This window comes from Perca flavescens, chromosome 1, assembly GCF_004354835.1.
Source record: "Perca flavescens isolate YP-PL-M2 chromosome 1, PFLA_1.0, whole genome shotgun sequence".
Classification (NCBI taxonomy): Eukaryota; Metazoa; Chordata; class Actinopteri; order Perciformes; family Percidae; genus Perca; species Perca flavescens.
The window spans coordinates 24,092,566-24,102,779 of record NC_041331.1 but is presented as its reverse complement, the minus strand read 5'-3'; positions in this window follow the sequence as shown (position 1 = coordinate 24,102,779).

Genomic DNA, 10,214 nt, shown 5'->3' with positions numbered 1-10,214 from the left:
TTCCATCCATGATAACACACAGAAACTGTACTGCCTGGAAGATAAACTGCATCTTGTTCCACTGTGAGGTTTTTCCAAGTGAAACCTTTTAACAGCTGATGCGTTTGTGGCTGGCTGTTTCAGGGAAAGCAAAGATCTGCTTCCATTTCATGAGCACAATTATCCTGCTGCTAACCTGAAATGTCTGAGACAAAAGAGCAGAAAAAATGTGTCTGGCAGAGCAGAAAAACTAGGCAACATGCTGTTAGTGTTTTAGAGGTTTTATGGATTTGCTGATAACTTCATTGCAGATCAGAAATCTATCAAAGTGTGCTATATAGTACATACTGTACAAAACTTTCACATGGCACGTAATACTAGTACAGTGCCCCTTCAAAATGTGTTCGTTTGGAACGGGCCGATTGCTTGGTCTGTGGTATTACTGCTTGTAGCTTTCTACAGAATCATTGTACCCCAAAATGACTTACAGGAAGACCCCAAAGCACTTAATATGCAACCTGTAACTGTATAGCCTACGAAAGGTGGAAGGCAATCAAAATAAAGAGTTTTTGTTTAACTAATTTTAATGTTGTCTTTTTCATCAACAATATTGCATGTTGATATCTCCACAGTCAGCGACGGTGCTGTACCTGTCTCGTCATATATCGTTAATGAATTTAACACTTCAGAAGAAGTGTTCTTTTCCAAACAGGCTTAGTGGTTTGATGGTTTACACTGAAGTATGGATTTTGGTAGTTAGCAGCACACTTCAACAACCGGACCCAGGGTGAATCTGAGTGAGAAGGAGGAAGGCTGCTCTCTTTGCCCGGTCAGCTCTGAGATTAAGTTATCTTCTGCTGCTGTGTGCTTAGAAGTGGTGAATTTACAGCTCACAGCAGCTTAATACTAGCCTAGAAATCTAGACGCACCCTAGCGGCAGCAAAAATATTTTGCAGACAGGGGGGTCTAGGCACTCTACGTTGACTTACGAGCTGGAAAAACCAAACTCTGGTCAGGCCAATCACATCGTCTATAGAGTCGGTGGGCGGGCTTATGGCTGCTTCTGTTGGGAACAGCGGTCTTCTGGAAGACTTGGAGTTAAGCTTTTCTTTGAGAAAAGAACAAAGAACGGCACAAAAATCATTCTTAAAAAAGAAAGATGTGTTTGGAGTTTTGCTGACCAGATACGGCAAAAGTTTAATCTATCAACTAGCTTCTCTTCCTTGTTAGTTGCTCTGCCTGGTTGTAGCGCTATCCTATTGCGTGCAGAGGGAATTTGAAAGACAACCGTTTATCCCACCCCTCGCATTGAGCCCTGTCAATGGTGAGTTCCCAGACCCAACATCTTGATGTGGGTCTGGCTTGTCAGGCTAGCTTAATATGATACAGTGTCTGGCTTTTGTTTGATAGCCTATCTAGTGTCTGCAAAAATGCCTTTTTATTAAGTTTCCTCTTAGCGAAATGCTCTCAGTGAACTTAAGCTGGACCTTTATTGTGAAGGGTATACACACACACACACACACACACACACACACACACACACACACACACACACACACACACACACACACACACACACACACACACACACACACACACACACACACACACACACACACACACACACACACACACACACACAAGATGTTAAGTCTCTTCTGGTAAAGCATAAAACATTCACATATGTTGATACACAATGTAGTATTAATACCACCAAAATATTAGTATGAGTATCACTAAAGTAAATCAAGGATATCAAGTGACAGCAATTTTGAAATAAAATACTAAAATTAATGTTTTTTTCACGATATTTTACCTTTTCACACAGATCACAAAATTGCTGACATGAGCTTTTGTGTGCAAAGCATAATATTTATAAACTGTAAAAAACAGTACAACAACAAATGAGAGTCTAAGGATCTAATCTAGGTATGTCATACAATTAACACATTGTAGCAGAAACCTCCCTTGAAAAGAAACCTCCCTTGAAATACACCAAAATATTCTTTTGTACCGTAAAATAATGTTTCCAAAATCGTTTCAGTGGGTCATCAACTCGTAACAGGGTGAACAGCACGAACTGCATTTGCTTTGTGGCCCTCTATCGGCTAAAACCGCACTATGCAAGTTTGCCAGATCGGGTAGCAGATCTGTAGTTCGAATGAGAACGGTAATGGACAATTCCACTTCCAACCTGTAGAGGGACCAAAGAGGAAAAGTGTTTTGATGTTGCTTTAAGACTGCAACACTAATGAGAAGAAAAAAACCACATCAAAATGACACTTCAGTATACAGTTGCTACAGCTTCAACAGCATCACGTTGTCATGGTCTTGGGGTTTTGCTTTTGTCTGTTTCCTGTTTTATTTTGTAATGTCAAGTCTGTTTACCACCACACCTGTGTTCATGCATTATCACCTCATTCCCCCCACCTGAGGTTCTCCGCCCATCTCTCCAGCTGCACTTCATCCCCTAGTCAGATTTATTTGTATTTAAGTCATGGTTTTTAGTTCAGTCTTTGTTTGATCCTTTGTTTTGTTATGTTGAGACCAGTTTTGAGTTACTTAAACTAAACCTGTGATAAGGAGTTGTCTTCAAGTTCTTCTTTTTTCTGCACTCTCCTGCCTTTGGGTTTACCTGCTTCACTTAACCGTGAAAAATACATCAATTTGCTGTGGCCAAAACAAAGTCACAAGTGTGCGGTAATTACCAGAGGAGGTGATATTTTGACCTTGGGCTGGTTAGTCGTTTTACTGTCTGGTTAGTGTATGATTAATCAAAGTACCCAACACTCAAAATGCAGGTAAAGCTCCTGAGATCCTAAAAAAGTTAACAGAAAGGTTAGTGGGCCATAATACACATGCGTCTGTTTCTCGGCCTGGGCTTAGCACCTTAGCACCAGTTTGAACAATATAGAGTGCCACACTACAACGACAACGGCATTTTAGACAGAGGGTCCTGATGACGTACTTGACACAACCCAAGTGCAGCATTAGACGACAGAGGAGCCTGAGGGCCAGAAGCAAAGGCCCAAGGTGAATATCAAGGACCCTTTTACAAGTGTGTACTATTACCAGTATCTACTGTAGATTCACACATCTGTCTCATCCTCAGTTGGCTGTTGCATTATGCAAATTAACCTCAATATCAAGCCCGATCATGTGGTTGCTTCCTTTGTGACACCTGCCAAATAACCGAGCAATGCTATACCAACTCAACGGTCTGAAGTTTGCCGAATAGGTTGGGGTTGATGAACACGCAAAGACACGTTTAAAGCAGTAAGAGAAAATACATCTTCATATTTTCTGTTTTAAATACAGATTTGATTTCAGAGTCCATCTGTTGGTGTTTATGACAGAACAGACACTAACCAAATGCAAAATCACATTTATGAACTCTGAATACACTTTTCCTTATTTTTATTTTATATTATGTTTTTCCTCTATGGTATTTTTTCTTTCATCATTAGATATCAACAAGCTTTTAAGTCACACGTGTCAAACTCAAGGCCCGCGGGCCAAATCCGGCCCCTTGGAGATTTTGATCCGGCCCGTATATCAATTTAGGTTCACAATACATTTTGGCCCGCCTAGTTTTTGTAGCTTTTTCTGAAGTTTTTGTCAGTTTTGCAGACTCTTTTGGTGCCTTTTTTCCGATGTTTTTGTCACTTTTTACGACATTTTTTGTCGCTTTTTTCTTTGATGGCTAAGTTACTTTTTGGGGGCTTTATGTGGCCCAAACTGTAAGTGAGAAGACTATTTGAGACACGCAATAATCCAGTAAAAGATCCTTGACTTTTTCGATGAAATAAAAGCATGTGAATAAACTAAACATGTCCGGCCCTTAGTGAAATTGAGTTTGACGCCTCTGTTTTAAGGCAATCAAGTATTTTTAAGCGCATGACGCTAAGTTTGCTTTACACAGCAGAGTCAATATTAATAGAGTGCTATTTAAGCCCAGGTTTACACACAGAGCAGCCAGAGGGTTAATGATTAACCAGGCTTAGGTGGGTGTCAATATGGAGAAGAAAAAAACCAATGTTGAGATCTGTGGTCTTACAATTGTTAACCGGGCTTGATAGAACTTATGGGAAAGCCATTACAATCTTCACCTTTGATGTGAAGTTGGTGGAAAGACATTTTATGACGTCCATTAACGCACTGTCCTTTACCAACCACAAAAAGATAGTATGACTAGCATTCCAATTCTGAGTGCCATTGTTAGTTTTTCCTTGGTATTCCCTGAACTACTCACATGCTAAAAATATGTATTCCTCATCGTGTTTTAGCTGTCCACTAAAGCTTTCTGAAAAACAAAACAAAATACTACAAAAAGCTGATACAATCTACTCTATATTATGTCCATAATAGAGAATAATTCCTTTTAGCCAGGTGTGGGCTATGACTTGTCAATACTGAGGATTTGAGGAGGTAAAAGGATGAAAGGGATATTCTTTTTAACCGAAAAGGGCAATCCCACAGACTAACAAGGGGAGAGATGGCCTTGTTGGCAAGATGCAAAACTAACTTCATCTCTCACACAAAGTCGAGTGAACTGTGCTGAAACAAATACACAATAGTGTGATTAGTAAGCAAAGAAGGTAGGCTAAAGAAAAAGTTTAGTGGAGGATTTTTTTTTTCCGGGTGGATCATCAGGACTATTGGTCCTCCTAGTTGTCAATCATTCTGGTGATATGTTTACATAAGACCGTCGTACATGCACGTCCCTAGCTTTCAGGTGTATATGTGTGGTGAGCTTGAGCTACGGTTTCAGCCATTCATTGAAGCATTGAAGCATTTGGGAGAATATTTCACACGCTGGCGTGCGCTAAAAGCACAGGTTGGGCTTCCCACTGATGCCTCAGTCGTGAAGTTTCTACTCCACAGGTAAAGTTTGGCTTGTATGAGCCATGCCGACAGCAACTTGTAAACAGTGCACTCTCGTGCACACGTTTAATAGGCGTTCCCTCTCGGGAGCAGGCAGAGTGTTGCGCATGTGCATTTTTTCAAAAAGTACAGAGGGCGGTTCTTTTCTAAAATTCGGGAAAATCCTCCACTATACCTTTAACTATTGGTCTACATCTCAAAAGGGATTTCAGCTGACCTATGTGGTGCACAAGAGATGAATAAAGTCAACAGTATAACAGGCTTTCTGATGAGTCACAAGTAAAACTGAATCCATCAATAAATAATAAAGTTAAATACTAAAACTGACCTTAAATAGCTTTATTTTATTTTGTTGCCAACGAATCTAATAGAAGGGTTTGAAAGGACAGACCCTTAAAAAAGAAATTGTGTATCTGAGAACTTGTGTGTTCATTCTTCTGAATTATCTGGGTACTTGTAATAGTAATTAAGTAATTTAAAGAGCAAAAAAACACTATGGGCTAAGCTTTTTCCACAAGCAGTGCATTGTTGGAAGACGTTGTGTTGCGATGTGGCAACGCACTGGAGCTATCTATCTACTGTATAAATCGGGATATCTCTGTGCATGTGTCCCCACACATGTGCAGTACTGCACCCACACATGTGCAGTATAGCAGCGGGGGCAGGGAGTTGCTGCATCCCTAGAACTAGAAGGCTCATTGATTGTGATTCACCGGGTACCAGTGTCATATGCCAAAAGGGGTCATCGGCCATTGCTGTCTACCATACATGCAAATACAAATGGTACACAGACACATGTAAGATGAACGCCACGGCTCTTGGGCTCTCTAGAACGTTGTTCTGCTGCACGCCGTTTAAGGCTGAGCCTGGCTCCCTCGTTCTCTCATCCGGGGAACATCCCTACCTGGATGTGTGACGGCTAGACAAAAAAAAGGGGGCACGTCAAATCCGTAGATGAGCCACAGCCGAGCCGGGGTTAGCGGAGTCTGCTAACTTAAAAGGTGTAATATGTAATACCGACAGCTAGTGTTTAAAATAGTTACTGCAGTAGAAATTCAAAACACTGGAGAGAGTCGTCTCCCCCGCCCCCTCCTCCTCAGACTCGAAGTTCACGGAGGTTGCCAGGCTGAGACCGCAGCATCCACAACAATGTTGCTAGACGCTTGTCTCACATAGCCAGACGTTACTTCACAGCACAGCGGAGTAGCTAACGTTAGGTGCTGGCTATACTGACAGTTATAAAAGCAACATTTCCAATATTTACCCGGGGTCTGTTACGTCTCTGGTCACGCAACTGTAAGAAACATGCAGTTTTTTTTTTTTTTTTTTTTTTTTTTTTAAATCGGGTAGAATCTATCTCCGTTGATCCTGTTTGCTGCTTTCATGGCTGTACTAGCATTACAGCTGTGGCACGCTGGGTTTACGTTTTTACAGGTATATCTGGCAACCCAGCCTGGCTGTCAAACTGGGCCGTTGATAACAACACACAGGCCAAAACACAAACAGAAATTCCGTCACGGAACGGAAATTTCAAAAGGAGAAAATACTGACATTAACATTGTTGTCAGTAAAAGATAGTGTTTCAACTTAGCATGTTTCCTTAATATCTGATGATGCATTGGGGTCATTTTTGGATTTATTACAGTAAATATATTACATATTGGACTTTTAAACGTTACTTTCTCACAACACGGCCAAAGTTCACTACCGCTGCCAGTGCCACCATGTAATATTCTGGTCTTTAACACTCACGGAGACCAGAATATCAGTCACCCAAAGGGCAATAGTTTATTTAACATTCTTCTGGCGAACACGCAAGCGGGCTCACACACATGGTTACTCTGATACCTCTAGGTGCAACCTCTAAAACGGTCTGTGCTGCAGCAGGTACCACAAACAATTCCTATTGTTACACGACTGATTGAACCACGCTTATAGTTAGATGAAGTTGGGGGGAAAATACTTCTTACAGAGCCACTCCTTGGTTCTCCTGGCTGTGTGCTTTGGGTCATTGTCATGTTGGGAGACCCAGCCTCAACCCATCTTCAATGCTCTAACTGAGGGAAGGAGGTTGTTCCCCAAAATCTCGCAAAACATGGCCCCGGTCATCCTCTCCTTAATACAGTGCAGTTGCCCTGTCCCAAAAACACCCCCAAAGCATGATGCTACCACCCCCATGCTTCACAGTAGGGATGGTGTTCTTGGGATGGTACTCATCATTCTTCTTCCTCCAAACACGGTTAGTGGAATTATGACCAAAAAGTTCTATTTTTGTCTCATCAGACCACATGACTTTCTCCCATGACTCCTCTGGATCATCCAAATGGTCATTGGCAAACTTAAGACGGGCATTGACATGTGCTGGTTTAAGCAGGGGAACCTTCTGTGCCATGCATGATTTCAAACCATGACATCTTAGTGTATTACCAACAGTAACCTTGGAAACGGTGGTCCCAGCTCTTTTCAGGTCATTGACCAGCTCCTCCTGTGTAGTTCTGGGCTGATTTCTCACCTTTCTTAGGATCATTGAGACCCCACGAGGTGAGATCTTGCATGGAGCCCCAGTCCGAGGGAGATTGACAGTCATGTTTAGCTTCTTCCATTTTCTAATGATTGCTCCAACAGTGGACCTTTTTTCACCAAGCTGCTTGGCAATTTCCCCGTAGCCCTTTCCAGCCTTGTGGAGGTGTACAATTTTGTCTCTAGTGGCTTTGGACAGCTCTTTGGTCTTGGCCATGTTAGTAGTTGGATTCTTACTGATTGTATGGGGTGGACAGGTGTCTTTATGCAGCTAACGACCTCAAACCGGTGCATCTAATTTAGGATAATAAATGGAGTGGAGGTGGACATTTTAAAGGCAGACTAGCAGGTATTTGAGGGTCAGAATTCTAGCTGATAGACAGGTGTTCAAATACTTATTTGCAGCTGTATCATACAAATAAATAGTTAAAAAAATCATATATTGTGATTTCTGGATTTTTTCTCCCAAGTGGGAGAACTTGCAAAATAGCAGGGTGTTCAAATACTTATTTTCCTCACTGTATATCGTATCAGCACATATATCCAGCCAATGAATAACATGAAATTGCAGCAGCACATCTCATCATGAGTACTCTTTTTTTCTGCATGGTAATACGGTTGGTGGGTATAGTTGGGTAGAAAGAAAATAGTTCCTACATAAAAATGCTTACAACAAGGTCTTTGGATTATCGTGAGTAACCTACTATACCAATATAGATTTATAAATAGCACTACAGGTAAGAGGAAGAATATGTTTTTTTGGGTGAACTATCCCCTGAAGTTAATTTATCAACTGTAATATATCCTGCTTAGTACTTACAGTAGCTTGGTCACAAATATTTAATAACTAGCCTATATTTATTTGTTTATATTTATTTTGAATTAAAGAAAACAAAAAGGATCTCAGCTGATAGCTTAAAAACTCCAGTTGCTTAGCCTAGAAATCTAGACACACCCTAGCGGCAGCAAATGTAATTTGCAGCCAGGGGGGTCTAGCAAGTCTCCGTTGGCTTGCGAGCATAGACTACTGTATAGAACAGTCTATGCTAGCGAGGTGGAAAAACCAAACTCTGGCCGGGCCAATCACATCGTGTATAGAGTTGGTGGGCGGGCTTATGGCTGCTGCTACTGCTGCTGGCGAACAGCGGTCTTCTGTAAGACTTGGAGTTAAGCTTTTCTTTGAGAAAAAAAAACAAAGAATGGCACTGAAGTCATTCTTAAAAAAGGAAGATGTGTTCGGAGTTCTGCTGACCGGATACGGCAAAAGTTTAACATAGACAGTATATAAACTGGACCAACAGATCCCGTTGCTCTGGACGGAAACCAGTGAAGGATATTAGAAGCACTTTTCCGGTGAGCGCTAACGTTACTGAGCAGCCTCCAACTGAGAGAGACAACGTAAATGTGATGTGAGCAACGTGTCTGAAAGTTGTAAGTCTTCTGGTAGCTGTGACAAGAGAAATCGCAATCATTTCCAATCTTACAGAGACGGAGAGTGTAGGTATATGTAAGGAGATAACATAAGCACAGGCTAATTATTGCTAACTAACATGTTAGTTAACATTAGTAATTAAACTTAAACAGCTAATGTAAGTCGAAACTGCCTGCGAGCTTCTCCTGTACTATACGGTAATTCCTCTACTGTGCGACAGTAAGTCACTTGGTTATGACACAATCGTTAGCCTATTTTTACAAAAACGTCTGTTACGGAGCTATAACGTGAGGTACAAGATAATGGAGCCTTTTATACATTGTCGTGTTTCTTTAGAAATAAACAATGGACAAATAGAGTCTTTAAACGCTTCAGATGTAAAGTTATTCGCAGTCAAGTGACGTAAAAAAAAAATGGCGGTCAGTGTAATGCTAACATAGACAGTATATGCTAACAAGAGGTGATCGCGAAGCTTACCCCCTTGGTAATATCGCGATCGGGCAGGTCGTAAAACGGTATTATCATCTGCGCATGCGTGAACATGAACAACGCATGCGCAGAACGGATTGTGCAGGTGGAACGGATCGGGTACTGACCTATAGGTCAATGGTACTGACAACAGCACTGCTTTTTAGCTGGCAGGGGAAACGTAAACTGGTCTGACCGGTGTGCATGCAGCTGCTGAGGGCTTCAGTTAAAATGGTAGAAAGAACACTGCTTCACCTTGCCCCAAGAAACAAAACCAAGAGTAAAGTTTTTTTTTTTTTTTTAAACCAAGAGTAAAGCTGAAGGACGCCATGGATATCTTTGTAACGTTACAGAGATTCAAAACCTTACTTTTATTAGCAGGCATGTGGCAGGAGGCAGTTTATAGATGAATGACACTGAGGGGGTTGAACGCCACATGAACAGTTACCACCAGGTAACGTTAGGTGGAGAAGTTACACACACATTCGCAAACTACAACTAGAGTAGACACTTTAACATAGCGAAAAAACAGAAGTGAATACAAGAGCTGTTGTTACCTTTTGAGTATAAGGATCTGGGAGAATTCAAGTCGAGGTCCCCGCTGAAAAGGGAGATAAAGTCAGAGGGCATCGCAATCCCTCAGACTGAGGAAACTAGACACCCTCAAGTGAGATAACGTCACTCAACGAGATTATTTTCTCTCTGACTGTCACAAAAACCTTCAATATTGTGTTGAGACTAAGTTGACCCTGTCGTTATAGCTGGTTAACCGTCTCCGCTGTCACTTGGCTGGCGAGTCCCCCTCGGTCCGCCTACGACGCATGTTGTTATGAGCAGACTACCCAAGCTGCTCACACCGGGAGCAACGCCCACACTGATGACGCAATACGTAAAAACCACGTCGGGATTCATTTATTTATCATCAGCATTT